Source organism: Manis pentadactyla, chromosome 3, assembly GCF_030020395.1.
Source record: "Manis pentadactyla isolate mManPen7 chromosome 3, mManPen7.hap1, whole genome shotgun sequence".
NCBI classification, from domain to species: domain Eukaryota; kingdom Metazoa; phylum Chordata; class Mammalia; order Pholidota; family Manidae; genus Manis; species Manis pentadactyla.
The window spans coordinates 57519553-57543567 of NC_080021.1; the positions used below are offsets into that span (position 1 = coordinate 57519553).

The window sequence follows — 24015 nt, forward strand, 5'->3', positions numbered from 1 at the left end:
TGAGTCCAAGGTTAGTTGCCCCCTGCCTGCCCTTCCCACTGCAATGTACTATCAAACAAGCCATTTAACACCCCGACCCATCACTCTGCTTCCTGCATGCACCCCTCCCCTCCTAGTGGGCCTTCCTCCCCCACCAACTATAAGTCCCCTTTAATGATATGTGTAATGAATACAGTGTTTTGTGTGTGAGTTTAATGTGATTTATGTATTTTTTCCTACTGAGCAAGTAATGCATAATGACTGTAGAAAATTTGGACTAGTTATATAAAGCACCAGTTGGACTACTTGGACATGGACTTGGAGTCAGATATCCTGAGTTCTAGACCTGGCTTGGCTCTTCTCACTGTAAAAGTCTATTCCCAACTCCAGGTTACTGGTCTAATGTCCTAAAGTTTGGCCCACTCAACACTCATGTCAGACTCCTCTAAAGTGCTCCTTCCCAGTGGAAGTCCTGAGCCCCACCTTTGCCCAACAGCTAATCGTAACCACTGTGGGTAGGACCCAGGCATGTGCTCTGCCATTCTGAAAAAACCTACTCAGGTGATTCTCACACAGATCAGAATTTCAGAAGCTCTGCTCCAGATGTAGCCCACACCTTGAGTAACAAGGATGTGGTGGTCTGGCCCTGCAGGGCTGGCATCCTCTGAGAACTTGTTAGAAATGAAGCATCTCCCCTTAGTGCCCAGACATACTGCATCAGAACCTGCATTTTAACAAAATCCCCGGAAGATTCTGTCACACATTAAAGGGTTGAGAAGCCCTGCTCTGCCTCGGTATCACTTGGGAAAGCTTGACAAACTACTGATAACTGGGCCCCACCCAGAGATTCTCCTATGCTTATTCTGGCTTCTGGGGTGCAGCCAGGGCAAAGGGCTCTTAGAAGCGCCCCAAGTTATTTTAATGTACAGCCAAGGTAGAAGACCATTGCTCCCTAAATTGCAGCCCTGTATGGTTAAGCTACAACCAGGGTTAAACTGGCTTTTGTGGGCTCACAAACCGCCCTAAGGACCGCTTAGAGTAAACAGTGTTTTTTAAGGGACAATAACTCTGGAGACAACAACGTCAAGCACACAGCTGTAGGTTCACAAAACCCGAGGCTGGAGACTTCCTGCACCTTCCCGCTAGGGCGCAGGGCACAGCGCGCGGGCACCCCAGGCCCTCCGCACCCCCGAGCCCCGCCCGGCTCGCCCCCGCCCTACCCGGTGACGTGCCGCAGCCGGCTGCGCTCATGCGCACTCGCGCCCCGCGCCCGCACGGCTGCTCCGCCTCGGAGGTTGTCATTCTCCGCGGCGCGGCGGCGAGTGCGGACTGCAGTGCTCTCCCGCCCGCTCGCCTGCCCGCACGCCGACGATGTGACCGACAGCCCGGGAGCGGGCTGGAGGCTCTGCTGACAACAGCGCCTCGGCTTTTCTCTTGCCGCATTCCTGGTTGAGTCGCCATTCCCGCGGATCCCGATACACGCACCGGGGGCTCGGAGCGGCGCACTCCGGGGTCGGCAGCAGCTGCAGCGCTCAGTTCGCGCGGCAGGGTGCAGCCTCAGTGGGCGCCGCCGCCCGGCGGTGCACTCTGGCAAGTGCCCGGAGCCTGTGGGCACCGCGGAACCGAGGCGGCTGGTGGAGCGGCAGCTCGGATCTCTGCCCCCGCCACCGCCCGGGCAGTGCGAGGCCGGGGACTGCGCACAGCCGGAGCGCGGTTCCCCAAGAAGGCTCCCTGTCTCCTGCATCCCAGTAAGTTGACTGTAGTTTCTGAAGTTGGAGATAGCCGTGGGAAGGGGAGGTTCATTTTTATTATCTTCATGTTGTGGGAAGCTGGGGGTGGCACCGCTTGTTAGCAGGGCTCAGCCTGCGGAGGAGTGGAGGAGTGCAGGGTGCGAAGAAGTGGACACCGCACGCAGGGAGAGGCAGCAGCCCAGGGCCGGCTGGCCCCAGCCTCTGAAGAACGTGTCAGTTGAAAATGTGCTGTGAGAGGACAGGTGCACCGAGGGCATCTCGCCTGCTGTTGATCGCACGTGCTGAGCTGACTTGATTGTGTGTTTGGGGAGGTGGGGGATGGGGGGACGTTCAGGGTCTTGTCACTGTCGTTAGTTCTAAACGGAGTGACATCTGTAATATTCCTGGGGGTGAGCGCTAAGTCATTCTTTCCCAGGCCTCCAGGCTTCCCGCGCATCCCATTTTACTCTTCCCCTAGGCAGAAGTTGCCAACATTTCCATAATTGGACCCCAACCCTTTAGGGAAAAAGCAAGTTATATGTCAATCCAGCGTTTTGTGTTATAAGGCAAATAAAATGAGAAATCCGCTCAGTGTATGTGATTTCATACACTTTAAGAATGTGGGCAAGTGTCAAAGAAATAGGACTCAGATGATGACAGTTGGGTTTCACCCCGACTGTCCTGCGCCTCTTATGTAAGGCTTCCGGCCAGATAACTCCCGTCTCTGCAGCGGCTGCAGCTGTGGCTTCCCAGTCCGTTTTTTAAGGTCCAGTTTGAACAGTATTTAATGAAAATGCTGACATGATATAGCGCCCTGTAGTCTGAAACAGAGTGTACTCTTCAAACCGGAGTGTCTTCTCCTAATAGGGAGCATACAAGGAAAAACCCAGTATATTTTTCAAGGCAGCTCCAGGAATTAGACACATAAATCATGTTTCAAAATAGCATGCATTGTGCAGAGAGCTTGCGGAGGACCCTTTTTGAACACATCCCCTTTGTTTTAGAAAAAGTGGAAATTGTTCATGCCAGACATTTGTTGAGTCTAAAAGTTAAGTGTACTAATGGGCTTAATTATCTTAATAAACAAAGAGCATGATTTATAGGTAGCTGGTCTGTTCTACTTTGAAGGATAGAATTCTTTAACCTTTCTTTCTCATCTATTCCCTATAGATTCCTTTTAAGTAGAGCAATAGGTTATAATTACTGATGTTTAATATTTGAGTTGATTACATTTATAAAAGGGATGCCATGAAATACCATCCAGTACTGCTGTGACTATTAAGACAGTAAACATTAGAAAAAGGAGAATATTGAGATTATCTGGTGTGGAAATCAGTAGTTTAACAAAACAGACCAAGACAACCCTAATACATTTTAAAAATTTGAACTTGTAAATAAATGTTAAACCAAAACTCAGGGGTGTGTTTTAATGTAAGGTTTATTTAGTAACCTTCAGAAAGAGAAGCATATTTATTTATAGTATTCCAGCACATAGAACAAGATGAACTAGTATTAGGCACCCCATTTAACAATATTGCATAGCTATTTTTTAAATTCTAAGAAAATACACAGAATGTTGTTTCAAAAGTTGAAAAGTTAGTCAACACATTGTAGTTTGTGCGAGCATCCATTGCTCATCTCCAGAAGAGATTCCGTCCAAACGTGAAATCTCAAACAGGTTGACCCCTGTAAGCATCATGGTTAGGAAGACAGACTAGGGAGGTGAGCTGCCCGCGTTGGTACCATCTGTATGAATTTGGACAATTTACCTAAATTCTATGCCTCAGTGTCTTCATCTGTAAAATGGGATAGTGTAGCACCTACCTCACCGGATTGTGGTGAGGATTAAATGAGTTCATAGATATAAATCTGTTGAACCTGTGTCTGTCATGTTAAACTGGGATATAAAACTGGGTAAAATTATCATTGTATAAAAGGAAAGGCTTCTTTGGATCCTGTGGGCATTACATGGCTGCTGACGGAGGTTGACAGAAGCAGTTCACGTGTGCACTAGGAGAGAGGGTATAAACATTTACTGAACACCTGCTAGTGATGCAGACAATAGTGGAGGCTGACATACTGTCTCTCTTAATTCCGTACTGAGGTGGGTGGCTTCATGTCCATTTTGGAGATGAGGAAACTGAAGCTCTGTGAAATCAAACTAGTAGAAATCAGAGTTGAAATTTTAACCCATTTCTGTCTCTTTCAAACCCTGTTTGTTTTTTTGTTGTTTTTTTCTTGACCCTGCTGCTTCTACTTGCAAAGTGTTTTTTTGATCTATTCTCCTTCAATCTTCATAATAACTTAATAAAAGAGGTGCATAATTATCTTCAATGTACAGATGAGGAAATTGAAGCCTTAAAATATACAGAGTGCTTAACAGCATTCACAACACAGTTATCCATGACTGGGAGCTATTATTATGATTATTACAATTACTGTTGAATAACTTGTCTACCCTTGCATGTGACAGGGGTACCAACAGGTGAAGTGAGTTTTCTCCCTCAGTTTGAAGTAGATTGTGTTGCGTTTTACTTCATGTATTCATAGAATCAAGAAACAAACTAGTAACTGTTACAGTTCACACTGAAGGGCAGTCCTCCTGTGTGTTTCCTGCCTGCAGATGTGGTTGCAACAGATCCACACGCCCTAGGAAACCACCACAAGCCACAGTCACCCATCTACAAACAGTGTCATTCCTGGGCATGAATTCAGCCCAGTTGGAGACCAGCCCTGGGGGAGAGAGAGAGGGAGGCCTTGCCCTTTGCCACATATCATACTGTATATTCAAAAATGGAAATTACTTATATTTCACATTAAATAACATTCTTCCTGGAGGCCTTGGTACCAGTGTCGTGGGGGCAGTACTGTGGTGAAAGTCTGGTTCATAGCCCATTGAACTTCTCACCTGACTCCCAGAGGTTGGGGGTGTGCAAGACTGTGTGTGATTTTTTTGTTTGGGTTTTTTTAAGCCTTCGTAGGTTATCATCCATATATTAGAGTGTTCTGGCCCTTGATAAATATTTTTTAGATATTAAAATCTAATTGCTGTATAAGGCACATAGGCAACAGACTGATTTAATCTTTAATTAAACCTCTTAGCTTAACCTGCCACTGAAAGGTCGGTACTTCAAGACAGATGTTCTAAGTTGGTCTCCTTTTCTTAAAGTCAAAATCTGTACAGCCTGGTACCTAGAGTTAATAATACTGTATTGCAAATTTGAAAGGTGCTGAAAGAGTAGATCCTAAAAGTTCTCATCACACACAAAAAAGAAATTTAATGGTGGTGACAGTTGTTAACTTACTGTGTTAATCATTTCATGGTATATAGAAATACTGATTCCTTATTTTATATATATCTGGAATGAGTGTAATTTTATGTCAATTATATCTCAATTAAACAAATAAAAATGAATAAAATCAAAATCCTCTGGGACTGAGCTTTTGGGAGGGTTCCTCACTGTGTGCTCAGGGGGACACAATATCAAAGATACAGTGTGCCAGAAAAAGCCCTTGCCATCAACTGAGGCTTTCTGCCTCTCTCTGAGTACAGTATCTTCTACTTCGGTTTTAGCTCTCCTTGTCAGAATGCAGATATTTCATTTGACTCAGTCAATACTTACGTTTTAAATCGCCCTCTGTCCTAGGTTATTCTATAGTAAAAGTCTTCTTTGATCACTTTTATGACTTGAGCTGAGTCCATAATGTACTTTTAACTAATTCTTTAACATTTGTGGAACTGTTTTAATTCTTGTCTGTTAACTATTTATTGGCTTATCTGTGGCCACTTCTAAATCTCCAGATAACCTTCCTCTGACATCCAGTTTTCTCCTGCTGTTGGAAGATATGTGTACAAGAAATGCAAGCTAATTTTAATACGGATAAAGTGAATGAAGGTCATTTATTCTCCCCAGTCCTATCTGCTATTTTGAATTATCTTCCTTAGAGTTGGAAGCTGATCATATTTCTGGAACTCTGGCCTCATTATCTGTGAGAAATGTGTTGGGGAGCTCTACAAGTTTCTGGTTATATTAGCAAACAACTCATATGCACATGGCACAGACATTCTCTCAAGGCTGGGACATTGCTAAATTTGAGGGCAAGGAGTGGGAATGGGGGGAGACAGCTCTGAGTATGATTTATCTGCCATATTTCTTGTCCTTATGGGTCATGTCTTCTGGTTAAGAATTAAAATGAATAGCTACCAGAGAGCACTAATGTGTGCTGACTGCCATGCTAAGAACTTTGCCTACAGTATTTACTTTAATCCTCATAGTGGCCTTATATGGTAGTTACTTGATTATCTTTTTTCACAAAAGTGGAAACTGAGGCCTAGAAAGGTCAGGGTGCTTGTCCAAGTCCACGCTAGTGAGTTTTGGAGCCAAAAGTGGAGCCCATGGCTGTCTGATGAGGCCTGGGCTCCTTGGAGAGCATTCTCCTATGTCCAGGTTTGGGGACTCCGTGATAGTTCAGCTATATTTCACAGGTGTACTATATTGTGCTTCTCGAAATAATCACATACTGTCTCATTTGGTCCCCCCAGGGACCCTGGGATACAGCTGTAGGGGTAGTGGGAGGGTGCATACCCACCTTCTTGCCCACAGCTGGCCCTGGCATTGACTGCACAGAAAGCATTGTCTCCATCTTTGTGGAAGAAGAGCTTAAGCTTGGTTCATGCAACAAGCTCAAAAAAGAAACCACATGTTAGCATTGTGAAATAGGAAATGTAAAGCCTTCAGCTAATAACTGGAGCACAGTGGAGAGGCATGTTAACTTTATCTGTGTTTGGGGTCAAATAGTTGCATCATTCTAGTTAAAGAAAAAAGTATAGAGACCTGAGATTTTCTCAGGTGATTAAGAAAAAGAAGTTTTTTTAAAAAAATGCATCATTAATGAACATTACTACAACAGTATCCCATGTCATTCACAGTGAAACCATGGTTTTTAAAGTAAGTGAATACATATGTTTAACAAGTGAGGTTCAAGTGTGTTGTCTCAGAATAGGAACATTGCATCAGATAGTCTGTGTCTACATTTTAGCCTCTCTAATTCCAGTCCAAATGCAAAGTAAAAAGACGTAATTGAAAACGCAATTTGTAATTTTCAAAATCCTGAGCCCCATTCCTCTATTTTGTCTTGATTTTACATTGGAGCTAACATCTGTTCAATAAATTCCTCCTCTCCCATGGGTTTTGAGTTACTGTTTTTGTTGTTTTCATAATATTTTGGCATATCATGTTGATGTCTTATCTACTCCCCCTCCTTGATTTTATAGAACTCTACAATTTTCAAACCTGTGAGTGACTATAAACTTAAGAAAAATTCCATTTTCTAAATGTAGACCCTATTGTAGAGGACAGGGATATTTGGCCTCACTTGGGGAGCCTTTACTTAAAACAAAGAGACCTTGAAACCATATGAACCTTATGGAGTAGCAAGTTAAGAAAAAAGGTTTATGAATTGATCAGCAGCAGCTTTGTACCTTCCTCTACAGTTTCATAGGACCCAGTCCCTTCATGCCTTATCACGCATTCGTTTGCAAATGATCAGCTTCCATTGATTTTCTAAAAGTACTGAAAGGTGTGACTAAGTCAGCATTGCTGTCTTCTGTCATTTTAGTCTTCAGAGAGCCCCAGGGTTGCGTATATAAGCCTTTCTGTGAACTTATTCTCTAAGGAATGAAAGGAGATCAGCTAAGTCCTCAGGCATCTGGTCTCACTGTGTTTGTGACTCCGGATCATTACTGTGCACATTGCTGCCCAGCTGCGCCCATTCCTCCATCGCTCCCATTGTGGGGCACGTACTGAAGCTATGGAGAAACCTTACTGCTGAGCAAGCTCACATTGTAAGTCAGAGACAAATAAAACCATGTAGCACAATTACTATTTTTTTAATGAGAAAAAAGCAATCTAACATGGCTACACACAGCAGTACCATAACCTTTGTGTTCAGTATTGGGGAATTGTGATTGCAGTGGCCTTATTATTTTTTCCCTTATATAGGAAATATGAACCTCTAATTCACACATAACCAATCACTTGATTGAAACTTGGCACTGTTTGTGTCAGACTGAGTTGGAGGGATATTTCCTTAGTTACATCTTCACTAGCTACACATTGATTTGATACCAGGCCTGTTGTTGGATGATGAAACCTCAAATACCAGAAGACCCCTCTCAGTGCCCTCAAAGATCTCCACCTCCTGAGGGGCAGAGATGCTGAGCAGCAGCTGTAAGCGGTGCAGAGAAGATTCTGGGCTCTGGCAAGGGTACTTAACTCCAATGGGGTGACTTTCCCTTAGGAAGTTAGGCAGGATGTGAGTCTGGAAAGTGAATCAGAGGGGACCAGGCAGCTGAGGATATGGCTGAAAACAGTCTGCACAGAGGCACCAGAGAGTACAGTGCAATGGAAATAATGGAGAAGGTGGGCAGTGTGTCTGGGGAACAGCTGGTCATTCTATGTGGTTCGTGCATATCGAGGGTGGTGGGTGGGGCTAGATATGGAGAGCGGAGTCTGGAGCCACTTTAGGAAGGGTCTTGAAGGTTGTGTTTGGTCCAGATGAATTTGAGTACTTTAGGTTGTTCTTTTAGCATGGCCACTCTGAGCATTGTATAGAGAATGGATGGGGTGTAGGGGTAGGAGACGGACAAGAGAAGCCCTGTAAAGCTGTTGAATCCTAGTGTAGGTTTACAGTCTGAGTCAGACTGGTAAGAGTGGGGTTAGGAGGAGGACAAGGAGAAGCAGGGGGAGATGGTGGCTTGACAGATGGCACCCAGGTCTCTTGTCTTGGGCAACTGAATGGACAGAGGTGCCATTGGTCATGAGAGTGAATATAAAGGATGGCGCAGTTTGCAGGGGAAGACGACAAATTCAGCTGTGCATTTGTGTATTGTGAGGCACCAGAGGGACATCCAGGGTTTAAGTTTCAATTGACAGTTATACCAGCCTGTGGTTCTGGAATTCAAGGCAGAGGCTGAGTCAGAAATAGAGTTTTGCAGTCTTCAGTGTATTTGAAGTCATTGAGGTTGTGATCTACCCGGAGAGCATGTAGAATGAAAAGAAGATGAAGGCTAAGGTGGCAGGCAGAAAAAAAGGAAATGGGATAGTGAGATTAAGTGAGAGAAGTTTTTGACAGTGTTGGACACGAAGTGGCAGGAGCCAGAGGCAAAGCAAAGTGAGGTGTGTGATGGAATGGGAGCCAGGTGGCAAGGGGAGTGAATCGGTAGAAAAGGCAGAGAGCAGAGGTTCAGGCCTGGCTGCTGACTTGCTGTGTCCACGCAGGCGATGGTGGCCGTTTCTCACTTAGCTTTCAGTTCTTGTCAGTAAGCATTAAGGCCTGCCAGGTGGAAGGCGGGTGGGGCTCGGTGTAAAAGAAAGAAATAAGAAATAAAATCATGAATAAAGCATGATTCTGGATCTCAAACTGCTTTTAAGATAGAATTGTCATTTCTTATTTTTCTGTTTCATTCACTTTTCTCCTTCATTGACAGCAGGGCATGGGCACTTGGGAAAGCGGGAATGATGAAAGAATTACTTTCTTGGTGCATGAAGTGTTTGGTTCTTCATAACAAGCATGTCTTATATCCATGAATGAGCACACCGAAAGGAAAAGTGATAAATGGTGCATTCTTTGACAGTTTACAAATACAAATCTAAGCTTTTGTCATGGCCTTAGCACCTTAAGAGGGTTTGGACCTTTGATCCAATTCTTTTATAGTATTAATGAGTCTTTTGACTCTTTGATGTGTTTGAGATATATTGAGCACGGTTTCCCGTAATTTTCACAAACAGACCTCATTATATTATAGACAAACTGGAATATTTTGGGATGATGGAAATAATCACCATGTGTATAAGTTAATATCATGCATTTCAGGTCTTACTCATTTGTCTTTTAACTTTGACCTAATGGCAGAATTACTCCCATTAAAGAAATGAGAGAACTGAGATGTAGGGTGCAGATGCCTGTGTGGACATAACACAGCTGGTAAGTGATAGAGCTCCTACACCCCAAATGAGGCATTTTGACTTCAAATTCTAGATACTTGCCACTTGTCATGTTGCCTGTGTCTTCATGAATAGCTACAAAAGAAATGTTAGGGGGTGGAATATTTAAGATTTTTTTTATTAGTCTGCTCAAAGCGCCATCATTAGAAACTATATTGGCCTCAGTCTCAGTATTTGATGGGCAGCAGGTAATTTATGCAAATACTTGTGATTAGTTAGACTGGGGGAAGATCTTTACAAAATGAACATCTTTTTCTTTCATTATCTTAAAAGTTTTTGAAAAGCATCTGAGTTATAAAATAAAAGGATTCAGTATTTGAAACTGAAAAATTGTGAACTTGCTATTTGTGACACAATGGAAATTTATTTTTCAGTTATTGCCATGTCTGTTGCACATGGCAACGTGTTCTGTGTGTACATGTATGTGTGTGTATGAAATAAAAAGCAGCCAAATTAAGTTCTGTGTGTACGTATATGTGTGTGTGAAATAAAAATCAGCCAAATTAAGTTTTAACTATTAGTTTCTCTTTTATATCAATTTTGAATTCTCCAAGTACATTATATGGTGTAGATTGCTTTATCTTGCCGAAACAGCTATTATGTTACCCAAGTAATGCTGAAATATTAAGGCATTTGTCTTTTTCTTAAGCAGTGTAAAATGATGCAGAATAAATCTAAAGGGTTTATTTTAGTTTCACAGCTTGTATTTTGGCTCAATATTCTAAAATTATGATTTGCCTAATTTTGTTACTGTTACAGCAGATATGAGCTATTAATATACAGTAATGTTAGAATCATGAAATAGACATGGAATTTTATGGCTGTTTGAAAAGTTTATTACACTACATTTTTTTTAATCTCACAAAAAAACAATCCTTGAGCCTTGCTAGATGGTAATTTCCAGATGAAACCAATTTCTAGCAAGTAGCAAAATGCTGGTACCAGTGCTTATCCTTAGATCTCAATTTTAAGCTTCATGGTGCCAATTTTACATTTTAGCTTCAGTAGGAAAAGTCAAATCCATGGATGCTTATGATTTTGTGACATTTGGTGGGTTGATCTTTTGTTGGTGGTGCTGATTTTTAAACATATTCATATAATTATAAATTTTTTTAAGTTTTATTAAAACGTTAGGGAGCTCTCTTAGTTCTAGTAATTATCATTACACACAGTGTATTGTAGCATTAGTCCGGTTGTAGTTGAGAAACTACAATGTAGGCTTATGAGAATTTAAATAACAATATAAAGTAATATGGTATTTTATATATGATTTTATTTCATTTTATATTTATAATATATGAGGAAATGCGAATGAAGTAAAATGAAAATTAATTTGGCCATTTCATGCCTCCTGTGTCCCAGTTTCATCCAAATGCAAATGTGATAACCCAGGGCATAGAGTTAGTATATATTCTGTCAAGGTGATTTAAGACTGCTGTATGCATTACTCACTACCAAGATGCATTTCCTACTAATCTTTCCATGAGTATGTATGTTAGTATAAGGTACTTGGAGTGTTCATTTTCTGGAAAGAATAATTAAATTTTCTTGACCTCTTTTTTATTCCTCTTGAATTTTATTCAGACATTTTTCTGTTAATGTATATTTGGCATGATAGAACATGTCTAAATTAGTAATCTAATTTGAACGCCATAATTATGTGTACAGTTAGGGCTTGATTGAATAGAGGGCTTTTGCATATTATATATGTTCTTTCCTTTAGTGGATTTAGGAATTACATCCTTAATATTCAGAATCCTAAGCCTTCTTATTTGCCAATAAGCACAGAGAGGTAAAATATAAATACTTCTACAAAAATTTAAAAAGGTATGCTTCCTTTTCAGATGTTAGGAATTGACATACACTTGTTTACTGTAGCTCTTATATGTAAGGTCTTACATGTAAAAGATTGATAAGGAATATTAGAATTGGTTGAAAACTAGAATGGGGTCATTTGCAGTGCCTAAATATGTTGATGTTGAAATTAGCAGCATTCTCCTTTGTTTTCCTAAATAAAAAATAAAGATACTTTGAAGCAAAGTGATATGAATCTTGATAAACATTTAAACATATTTGGATAGTATTAAGAACATTTTTCCTTTGCTTTATTGTATAATAGCCCCTTTGCCCAAAATGTACATCTTGAACTTTACATCAATGGGAAATACTCAATATCTCTAAAGTAGAATAGAAACTAAAAGCTTTGGAGTCTCATTAAAAGCTTTTAATATAGATAACAGCATTTCAGGCTTTGCATTTGGATGTTTGGAACAGAATTGCTAAACTCTATGGTTGTTTAGAAAAATAAAACAGTGAAATATTAAGCTTACACTTAACTTAATGGTTTCTGCCACCACCATCTTAACCTTTCCAACTAGCTGAGTGATTTGCTAATAGTAGTAGCATGTCAGGACCTGGGTTATTATACATCTTTCCTTTTAAAAAATATTTAATAGCATTTAAAAAATTGTTTTCCCAGGTACTATTCATGGTAAACAGTCCAGTGCTGGCAAGGAGCATGCTTCTTTAATACTGTTTTGTAGCCACAGGCCATTTGGCATTTTGACCCTCCTCTTCTGTATTTTCACAGCTCCACATACCCTGAAAACTGCCAGCTTTGTGCGTCTCCACAGCTAAATGGAGAATAAAAAGTTTTTTCTCCTTTTCTCTCCCTAATAAGTCAAGGACTGTGGTCAGAGGATCAGATCATTTACTAGTCACGCACTTTCTTTCTTGATGTGCTCACTAGCTTCAGGAAGTGATCACGTGAAAGGCGTTGCTGAAATGTGAACACATTAGCTTGAGTTGATTTGTCTTACACTCTTTCTAATTAGGGCTGTGGTTCTCAACTAGGGGTAGGTAACTTTGCCCCCCACCAGGGGCACAGACATTTGGCAATATCTGAAGACACTTTTGTTTGTCACAGCTGGGGAAAGGTATATGGTTGGCTCTGGTAAGACCTGGTGAAAGCCAGGGATGCCATTATACATTCCAAATGCACAAACAGCCCTCCTGAGCAAAGAATGATCTGGTCTTAAATGTCAACAGTGCTGAGGTGGAACCTGATCTAGACGGCAGGGAATGTCTGTTTAATTTACTTTACAGTTGACCCTTGAAAAACACAGGGCCACTTAGGCACGAATTTTTTTCAATAAATGTACTGGAAAAATGTTTTGGAGATTTGTGACAATCTGAAAATCATTTTCTTTTCTCTATCTTACCTTTTGTAAGAATGCAGTATGTAGTATATAAGATACAAAGTATATGTTAATCCCATTATGTTATTGGTAAGGCTTCTGGTCAACAGTAGGCTATGAGTAAAGTTTTTGGGGAGTCAAAAGTTTCATCTGTATTTTTTTACTGCTTGGGGGTCCATGCCCCTAACCCCTGCATTGTTCAAGAGTCAACTTGTGTATTATTTAAGCATATAGTAATGTGATAGATGGTTCTGGTGAAGAAATCATGGTATTCAATACATTATTTTATTGAACATCTATTAAGTCCTAAAAATACAGTGAAAACTATGCCATAATCCCAGTCCTAAGGAGTTTACACTCTCTTTGCAAGATGACTGGCAATAAAATACTACCATTTGATGTGACATATGTTGTCATTAGAGGTAGGCATAGCATGTTAAAATAGAAATAATTTAGATTTCATTTGCTAAATGTAAGAGAATATCTGGAAGAAGTTATGTTCTCTACATGCAAAATTAGTCATTTGTAGGTGAGATTTATTTTTCCCTTGATACTAGGAATAGGTTCCATTTATAGACCCATTATAGCCCCTCCTCTTAGCCCATTTCAACTGATGTTAATTTGAAAGGTCAGGGAGGGAGAGGAAGTGTTGTCATAAAAAGTGTTACTTTCAAAATTTAGGGTATTGGATTTTAATATCTTCATTGAGGTATAATTTGTATGCATAAAACTCTATTTTAAGTGTACAATTCATTGATTTGTAGTAAACTTGCAGAATTATGGAACTATCATCCCAGTGCAGGTGTAGGACTTTCCATCATCCCAAGCAGATCCCTTGGGCCCATTTGTGGTCACTGGCCAGCCCCAGGCAACCACTAATCTCGTGTCTTTCTCTTTTTCTCTCTCACTTTCTGTCTCTATAGATTTGCCTTTTAGCAAATCTCTGGACATTCCATTTGGGATATTAATTTCTACAAGGAAAAATGTAGTTTGCTGTCTTCCTTTTGAAGATCAGTATCACGTTTATGTTTTTCATATCACCCATACCATAGACCTGCTATAGCACAGGTATGGGCGGATTTAGGTACCAGAAATCTGGACTAATAAAGTAGAAAATGTGGCAAAGGGAAAGATGAGCACTTAGGCTTAACACAGCATATGTGCTCCATTAGAGTACATGATATGCTGTTTGTCAGCTTTATTCTGTGTTGTTCCCTATGAATCTGCTAAAATAATGTTATTGGAATCACTGAAAAGCTGAGGTCAGGTAAATGCCTGAGTGATGTGGGGAACTACCAAAGGATTAAACTTTCCAGAGAACTCACCTGTCTGGGGGACTGAGTACAGGTCAACAGTCCCTTACTCAAACCTTTGGAGCCAAACTTCTTTCAGAATTCAGCTTTTAGAAAGCTAATATAGCTTGTATATTATATGTTATATAATACTCCCATGGGATCCAGGAAACTGTAATTTCTGTAGTTAAGTGGATAAATATTCACATTTAGTTGGACAGGAAAAAGACCAAATAACCTCATGTGAGCTCAGGTCAATTTTTGGAGCAAATTCATTTGGTGGTAAAGTAACAAAGGAAGTCTGTTTTCAGAAATGTTTGTATTTCAAAATTGTGGATAGAGGTTGCAAACTTGTCCCAAGGTAATGTCCCAGGGGATTACATTTCAAATAATTGTTCCATCCTTTTTCCAGCTTCCACTCTCCCCTCCCCTCTGCCACATACACACTTCATATGATTGAGCCATGGGTGAACTTATCTTTCTCTCACATCATTAACTTCCCATCAGACTTGAGAAAATGCCAGGTTAGCTGTTCAGTTTCAGTGGATGAAGGCCAGGTGAGGCTGTGTTAGAGCCAGCCAGATCTACATTTTCTTGTGGCCTGTGGTTTCACCTCCCTATGATAGGCCTGAATTGTGGCCTTGCCCATCTACTGCAGCCCCCTGGCCCAGTGTCCCAGAGAATGAGCATAGTTTTGTTGGGTCAAAAAGATGTCCTTGGAGAAAACTACAAAGGTAACAGTCTCACTGTCCTTCCAGGTAGTCCCAGACCCATGTTTGGTTACCCTCAGACCCATCACAAAATCTCAGGCAGTGACAGTAGACAGATATAGGAAGAGATGAGAACCTGGGAAGAGAAGCCATAGAGTTACTTTTCTTGAGATAAAGGTATTTACATCAAGATAGATAAAGACATGAAGAAAACAATGTGTAGTTTATCTAGTGGATTCTCAGCTCAGAAGGAGGACATCGGTACAAAGCAAGACATGTCAGACTTATTCCAAAGTGTTGTAAATTCTTCATACTCATTTTATATAATTTGCCTAATGGTACTTAGCAAGCCTTGTTGGTCTTTCAGCCATAAATACCACATGTCTATTAATTTCCAACAGTGGTACTCAGAAAATTGTACCTCTGTGGCAGTGGGGTTTAACTGGTTGTCCGTGGCACTCCTATGTAGCTATAGACCCATCATGAATGTGAACAAATAGTTTGATCAATGTGTAAAACTTTTTTTGTTGCACGTGAGTAAACATGCTCTTATGACAGCATTACTTAGGTAGAACATGCTACTGATTGTGGGACACAATTACAACCAAGGGCCCCCAATTTTTGCAGATTGGAGTAAGGAGCAGAATGTAGTGTTGCACCAGTATTGGGAAAAAATTTCACATTTATGGGGTCATCGAAGAATTTTTGCCTTCTGAGGATTAAGAACATTACCAAGGCAGTAATAAGTTCTTAATGATCAATGTGAGCTGAAGGTCAACCAAGTGAATGAGGTGGTAATTCTGGAGGTTTTTATAGGCACTCAGGACATGTACTGGAGACTACATTGCTATTATTATCTCTTTTTTAAAAAAGTTCTCAATTGCTTCAAGGGTAACACCACAATTTCTATCTGAACGTGAACAATCAATATGAAAAGTCATTGAATCATTGTCACTTGGTAAAGGAAGTACACCCCCACCTTTCCTATCCACAGACTTCAGTCCTGGGTATCTCGGGTTACACCCACATCCTACTCCAGCTGCAGCTGACAGTTTCCTCACAGTCTTATGAAAGTGTCATTTCTCTCCTATCTCCCAATTTTAAAAAGCAAAATTTGTCCTGCCTTAGTTTTGTACCTGTCTTTTCTTGCCAAGCATCTTCCAGAGTTTGCTAGCATTTCTTCTTGTTACCACATTTCCTGTTGTTCAAGAGCTGACAGCCCACAGGGGCCTCACCTTGTCTCGGCTGCACTCCCTTCCTCGTGTAAATACACCCCCCACCCTGGCGCTCCAGTGGTGCTTTCCCCTTCTTTGCTGGACCCTCAGACCACTCTCACCTTTGTTTGTCTCACGCTGCCTTTAGAGCGTGCTTCTCCCTACTGGCTGCACCAGGCCATCAGCTGGGGAGCCTTAATACTTAGTCGTGTGCAGGGCCCACCCCCAGTAATTCTGATTAACATGCCCTGGGGGCCAAGACCTTGGTGGGTTTTGGGAGCTGTCCCAGAGAGATGCAGCCACCACTGAGAAGCAGCAGTTTTGAGGGCACGGTGCCTGTGTGTTGTTGTAGGTAATAAGTTGTGGAAGGAGGAGCAGGCAGTTTGAACAAGGGTGGGAAGAGATCAAACACCAGCAGCAGCCCTTGAGCCTTCTGTTGACTCCCAGTTCCAGCTCAGGGGGATGGGCTTCTGTAAGTAGTACCTACACCCACCAGGCTGGTGTGACAGCTTCTTTCCTCTGGACCCTGGGCAGCCAGATACCATTTCAAGCAAAGCGTGTACTTATCTCCTCAGGAGGTTGGCCATTGGGGGCCTGATTTTGTTTTCATAATTTTGATCTCCTGCCTTAGCACCAACTAGTTCCATTTTTACTTTTGTAACTCTCTATATACCAAAGCCAGGCACCATCCTCCCTCATCCTCTCCTGTTAAGTTCACCTGAAATCACGTGCCATAATGGCATGTACAGAAGAACCAATTAAAATTCTGAAGTGAAGATCTTCACGTTGCTTTTCCTTTGTGAGGATGATGGGTGGCAGGGTCTTTGCTAGGAAACTACTGTATATAGAATATGATTTTTTTCTGAATTAATGGAGGGGGGAAGGCCACTACTAAAACTGAACTGTAGTCTAGATTCACTTTTCTTTTATTCTTAATATACCTATGGGTCACTGAAATCTTTACAGAATAAAGAATCCAGGAGTTGGACAGAAATGCATTTGGATAGCCTTCTTTATAAAGCCCACTTTATAAAGCCTCTTCTCTAGACGTTCTGAAGCTAGAATGCCTTTGGATGTACTCCGTTGTTCCACAGTTTCTAAAGGGGCTGAAAACAGTTATAACATGGACAGGTTTACAGTGCTATCTGTACCCAACTGCTTTATTGTTAAGGGATATTTTGTTACTGAGACAATACTTTTACTTTTATCGGTAGGTAGGAAAATAGAAGTGAGGTGCTATTGGTATTAATAACGAGTATGCACAGGTAACTGCTGAAAGGACCTCTCTTGTGAATATGGAAAATCCAGTTGTGCAAAAAAATAAAGAAGAAATGCCTCACCTCACAAACCATGATGAAGAAACAGGAATGATTTAAATGCCAGCTTTCTTTAATTTAATGGGGCCAGTTTACAGAAATTGTGTTTCTGTAACACTTTCCCCTGAGCACAGACATTGCACAAATTCTGACCCAAATTCTGCCCCTTTACATGGTAAGAAGTGCAGCTCTTTCTGTCAGCCTCTTGCATACAGTTGAGAACTTGCCAAGGTTGGCAGTGGTACAGGCCAATCATGGATTAATGCACTCATCCACTCAGCATATGCTCACTGAGTTTCTACTGCATGCCAGGCACCATGATAGGCAGTGGGTAGAGCAGCAAACGAACCAACCTACCCCGACATTTCTTTTGCGAAGAGACGACCACATAAACAAGGGAGTGTCAGCAGCTGAGTTCTAGACAGAGAAGTAAATGTATTAATGTTCTTGAGAGTGACTGATCAGCTAGGGAGAGACCCCAGAGGAGATGACATTTAAGCTGAACTATGAGTGAACAACCAGGTGGGTCACAATTCAGAGACCAGCCTAGACAGAGCAGATGCAGGCAGTAGGAGGAGACCAGGAGGTCAGAGAGCTCAGGCTGCGTGCTCTGGAGCAGGGAACAGTATGGCCAGGTTTGTATTTTAGGAAGATCACTTCAGAGCAGGACAAAAGGTGACCTGGAACCAGAGACTGGGGCCTGGGGCTGGAGGCCAGATGGTGGAACCCCAGGGCACCTGCCGAGAGCAGAACAGGAAGCATGCTGACTTCATGCTAAAAGGCTAATCTTGGGCTCCTGTCTTCCAGGCAGACCCAGACCAAGCCCCTCAGCCTGTCAAGGGCAGCTAGTCTTAATTGAAGAATAAGGACACTAGTCTTAATTCACTTGTGAAAATGCTTGTGAAAAAATGCTGCTTTCCAGACCCCATCCTGACCTAAGAATGTGGAATGGGACCTCAGACTTCATTAAGCCTCCAGGAGTCTGATGCAGGGAGTACACAGACCCCTTTTTGAGAAATATTGTGTCTAAGGACTGTGCTGTTCCTTTAGTATCACAGCAACCCTGTAAGAGAAGTGTTTTTTCCCCTAGATTACAGATTAGGAAACAGGCTCAGTGTGATGAAGCGTCTGGCCCAAGGTCACAGCACAGGTGCATGTCATGACTAGCAAAGCAACCTGCCCCTTTTTACAGAGAGCCCTGCCTGCGTGAAAATGGGAAGATGGGCTGTGCAAAATTCAGAGAGACCTTGCAGGTTAGCGTGTCCTGTGAATGAACAAGAAGCTTCTCTCCAATCCAGGATTCCACACATCCCATCTTAGGTCAGAACCAGAAATGTTCATTTCTGCTATCTTTTTTTCCTGAAGGGGATGTTTTATTTTGTTCCTTAAAGGTAGAATTTTAAGTCCTAGGGGAGAAATATATATATATTGCAAAGGAGAGATTTTATCTTTTTAGGGCTTTCTGGGCCTCTTTTTGCCTTTTTCTCACAGAAGAAGTTAGAAGATTCAGGGGTAGCATTTTTTTAATCACCCATATGCCTAGAAAACCAACCATTATGCCTCACAGAAAATTACCATGCTTTCAGTTGCCATGAATCATTTATTTCTTAAGTGGCTCTTGAAGCAAGAGTTGTGAAGATGGTGTTGGAGAAGTGGAGGAGGGTTGCTGAGTGAAAGCACATTGATAATTAGAAATCTTGTTTAAAAGCTGGCTTGGAAACACATTTACTTAAATAAATTACCTGCCTGACCTGCCTGACTCAAAAGGGTGAGGAAGGGCCCAGCTTTATTTTCTTGTGTTGATGGGGTTTTGAAAGTATTAATCCAGAAGATTTAATTTCGTAGTAAGTGTTGGTTGGCCTGACTTTCAGGAAGGCCTCCTTAATGGTTTGTTAGGGCTCCCATAACAAATAACACACACACACAGACTGGGTGGCTTTAACAACAAATTGATTTTGCCGCAGTCCTGGAGGCTGGAAGCCTGAGACCAGCGTGCGGGAAGTCGGTTTCCTCTGAGGCCGCTCTCCTTGGCTCGCACATGGCTGTGCTGTTGCCGTCTTTTACATGTAATCCCTCTGTGCATGCGTGCCCAGGGGTCTCTCTGTGGGTCCTAATCTCTTTGTAGTAGGACCAGTCAAATTGGATTAGAGCCTACCCTAATGACCTTATTTTAACTTAATTACCTCTGTAAAGGCCCCGACTCTGAATACAGTCACGTTCTGCAGTACCGAGCGTTAGGGCTTCAACATGTGAACTTAGGGGAAACGGAGTTCGACTCATAACACCTCCACCCTGGGGAATACATAGAGAAGAAGAGCATGGAAAGAGGGCAAGCAGAAATCCTCCCAGAGCAGCGCCCCACCACCACCTCCAACCCTCTCCCCTTCACACTGCCGTGGCCCCTGTGTTGGGCCCCCTGCAGCTGTGACCTATAGGGGAACATCCTCTAGGACACCAGCCACCACCCACACTAGACTCCCGCTGTAAATTGCCTGTCTCAGAATGAACCCCGTTTGAATGAACTTCTTGGCAGTGATGAGCTTCTGTCTTCTCTGAAGCCTGAATTGTTATGTGGTGTAAAGGGGAGGCAGGATTCTTGATCACAGACGCTGCCATGATTGTCACAGCATAGATCACTGCTTTGATGATTTCAGAACATCAGACAAACACTCCTTCCTGATGTTATTTTTGTGAGCTTTGACTGCTACTGTGTGAGGCTGACTGTCCAGAGAGGCAAATTTCTGTGTACAGGTTTTCCCAAGGGGCATGTTCTCTTACTTGGTGGTGGCAATCAGTCTCATTTCCATCCTTAATGGTGTAAGATGGGCTCAGGGACACCTTTGGGGGCATAGCACACAGACAAGGCATCCTATTGTGAAAGTACAACGTCCCCCATCTGGGCCTACATTTGTGTGTAAGCGAAAGAGGAACTTCAGCGACAACTCAAGAGGGAAGAAAACTAAAGGTTTAGGTGCAGTTTAAAGAAGGCTGGATTTGTAAAGTGGGAAGAGACTTTGACTTTGTGATTGTAGTGAATGAACTTATTTGTAGGTTGTAAAGCCTGGAAATACAGACATACATGTTCTAGAAGATACCATGTATTGTAAAGTTATACTAATATATCCTTTGTTATGTGCATTCACCAATTTCTAGACTTTGTGACCACACTCAGGCTTTTTTAAATTGAATTGTCCTGGGTCATCTCTCCAAGCGCCAGCTGCATCTTTGATTCCTGGGTCACCCACTGAAGGTAAGATGACTGCCTTGGGGCCAGTCAGGTATATACAGTCAGTTCCGTTTTGGGGCAGTTAGTTTGAATGGTACCACAAAGGCTATGTATTGTTAGCGTATTATTTTCTTGGTTTTATATCTTGTTTCGTTTAGCATATGTCTTGGAGGCCTCATTCATTAAGCATTTATTGGAAACCAAGCATTTTTCAAGCATATTAGTGTATAGCATTAAGGGCTCACAATGCCCACTTTGTAAGAGAGGAATCTAGATGAAGTGGTGGCGTGACTTGCCTGCAAGCTAGGAAGTCTCTGAGTTGGGGTTAAAGGGAGATCTGAAAGAAGTTGTAATTTTTGCTTCACTCCTTCTATTTTCCTGTGACTTCTCCTACTGAAGCTCACCACCACAAAAAAAAATACAGTAGTTTTTAGATCAGTTAGGGATTAAAGAATGAATTATTAAGACAGATCACATGTCCTTCTGACTTAGGAAAAATGGCATATGCCAGTGGATTGATTGAGAAATAATTCACTGTCTGTGTGATGTTGGGAAAAGCATATTGCTAAATGATGGGTTTAATTTACAAAATTTTAATACTGTTGCAGTTGTCGAATCAGTTCTGTGACAAGGGATAAAATTTGGATCAGGCTGATATTGCTGAATCTATAGAGGGACATAAACATTTGATGGTTAGCTGATTGATATTTAGAGACTTCCTAGCTGTGAGATGCAAAGGTTCTACGAATTTGTCATATTTAACAAAGACAAAATCATTTTCAGAATAAGTATGTTTCTCTGAAGCCTCATTATAGAAAGTGATATCATTTTACTATTCATAAATGGATTTTTAAAATTCAGACAGACTCCAAACTAACATTGTCAGGGTTTTTCTTCACTCTGTGATTTAGGATACAACTACCATGGTACAACTCATTGATAAAATTTGCTCTTCACTGTTGAAGGCCTCATTGGCCCCAGCATTTATTAAGCTTGCCATGAATAGCTTATTCAAATATGTGTATTCTCAACCAGATCGCAGAGGAAGAGACTTGTATTCACTGCTTCTTTGGGAGTTCCCCTTTTGTGCCTGACACACAGTGGATATTTGCTCTGTGATATTCTAACTTAACATGTTCAAATACCCAACTCACCAGTCAGCACCCCCTCCATACTTCCTTCTGCTACATCTCATCCTTCCCATAGTTTTTGCCTGACTGTCACCCATTCAATAGATGGGACCAGTAAAACAAAAGTCACTTTTGATGAAGCCTCTTTATCCTTCACTTGTCATAGCCCTTGGCCACATACAGATCTGTGCACTCTCTCTATTAAATATTGAATATGCCTTTTAATTTCACATCATTCTGCCATTCTCTTTTTAGAATGTTATCATCTGGATGACATATGGCCCAATGCTATATTTTTTAAGTCTCCAAACTGGTCTCCATTCTGCCAGACTTTGCCAGAATTAGATTATAGTCTACCCTGCTGCCAGGAAGAATTATCTAGCATGCTGATTTGTTCATGTCTTTCTTTAAAATCCTTCATTGAGGCTTCTGAATATGGTCTCCAGTCGGCATGGCATACAAAGTTTTTAGTTATCTGTTCCCTGGTGGTCAGTCTAGCCTCATTTCTTACACTCTCTTGGGTGTTCTGTGTTCTAGTTGTATATATCAATGCAAAGGTCCCTAAATGTAGCCTGCAATTTTGCACAAATAGCTCCTTGAGTCCCGTAACTGACTAAGCCCTGGTTTCTTCTTCAGGTCCCACCTTCTCTGAGCCACGGACTCTGATTGTCCTACCACTCCAACCCTGTCTGGTTTAGATGTCCCTTATCTGCATTCCCGTAAGTCCTCCATTACATCCCTTTTAAAGAGCATCTCACATTTTCTCATAATTGCCTGGTTAGTGATCTGTCTCCCATTGGACTATGAGTTTCTTGAAGGCAGACATCACACCCTGTTAATGTTTATTTCCCCAATGTCTAGCCCTGAATATGCTTTATAGTAATCAATGAAATATTTGCTGAATTGGTCTGAAATTAACTGAAGATAAAAATGGGATGGGTGGATATTATATAGACACTGTCTAAATTGGAAAGTAAGAGGCAATACCTCCATTTTTACAATAATTTACACTTTAATTGCCTATATTTTATGATATTTTATACAATTTGCTATCATTTTCTTACTTGCTTCCCTTTCTATGCCTGTGAAATAGAGCAAGGAGTATTTCCTTTGTGGCCTTGAAAATGAAGACTTGAAGCAAATAGACTGCTTGCCTGCACACCTTAAAAAGCTAGGAGGTTGTGGGGCATGACTCCAACCTAAGTCTTCTGACTTGAGGGCTGTAGCTGTATTTCAACCAATCTTAGAAAACCCCTACCAGAGAGAAAAGTCACTGTTATTCAGGAATTGAAAATTTCACACATATATAAATCTTAAGGCTCAACTCTATATTTTTTAAGTCTCCTAACTGGTCTCCATTCTGCCAGACTTAGCCAGAACTAGATTATAGTCTACCCTGCTGCCAGGAAGGGACTGGAAATCCCGTAAGAGCACTTAAAATGTTCTTAAACTTACAGTGTCTGATCTTGAGCAAGTTATATATCTTGTCTCTTTCATTGTTCCCATCTAAATATTGGAATTTATCTCATAGAGTGTTTTGAGAAATATAAGAGCTGCTACATAGAAAGCATAGGTATAGTGCCTGACACATAGTCAGAGCTCCATTAAGGTCTTCTTGTTTTTATAGCCCACCCCAAGGACACATAACAAGAGACTCACTGATATTTGTGGAATACTATTAATTGATAAAGCAGAGAGGGAGTTACCTGGTAGTTACCAGAAGTTACCTGATACACAGTTCAGAAAGACAATTATTATCTTTGTGTTCCTATATACCAGGGAGAATTGGATAATTGTTTTAAACTGTTTTAAATAATATAAAAATACCATTTACATTAGCAACAGAAACTACAAAGCACTCAAGGATAGTCTTTCATAAAGATAAGGAATTAATAAGCTTTATTGAAACACATAAAAGACCTGAGTAAATGGAAATACATACAGTGTTCATGGACTGAGAAACTCAATATGAGAAAGATGCAGCCCTTCCCCAAATTTATCTATAACTGCAATGCAATTTCAAAGTCTTCACAGTTTTGTTTTTTGTTTTTTTTAATGAGAGTGTTGAGAAGGGTCTCTCACATTTCTACATGTCTTGCAAGCAGAAGCACTAACTGCCTTTTTGATTCTGAACTATTTTTCCAAGGATATTTATAAGGAGAACAGCCTTAGAAGATATGTTTCCCTCCAGGGCAAGGCTCCATTATGAACAAGT

The 24015-nt window shown here is 41.3% G+C and overlaps 1 protein-coding gene across 6 annotated transcripts in view; it reads left to right on the forward strand.

Moving 5' to 3' along the window:
• Positions 1–1587: 1587 nt before the first annotated feature.
• PAG1 (phosphoprotein membrane anchor with glycosphingolipid microdomains 1) overlaps positions 1588–24015 on the forward strand; it is a 136446-nt gene continuing 114018 nt past the window's right edge. For 4 of the 6 annotated variants that reach the window (XM_057497938.1, XM_057497935.1, XM_057497940.1 and 1 more), the window contains exons 1-3: positions 1588–1727; positions 20598–20694; positions 22437–22519. The gene's annotated coding sequence lies outside the window, so the exon portion shown is untranslated. The remainder of the gene's footprint in view (positions 1728–20597; positions 20695–22436; positions 22520–24015) is intronic. The other 2 variants (XM_057497941.1, XM_036919437.2) reach the window with 2 other exon arrangements.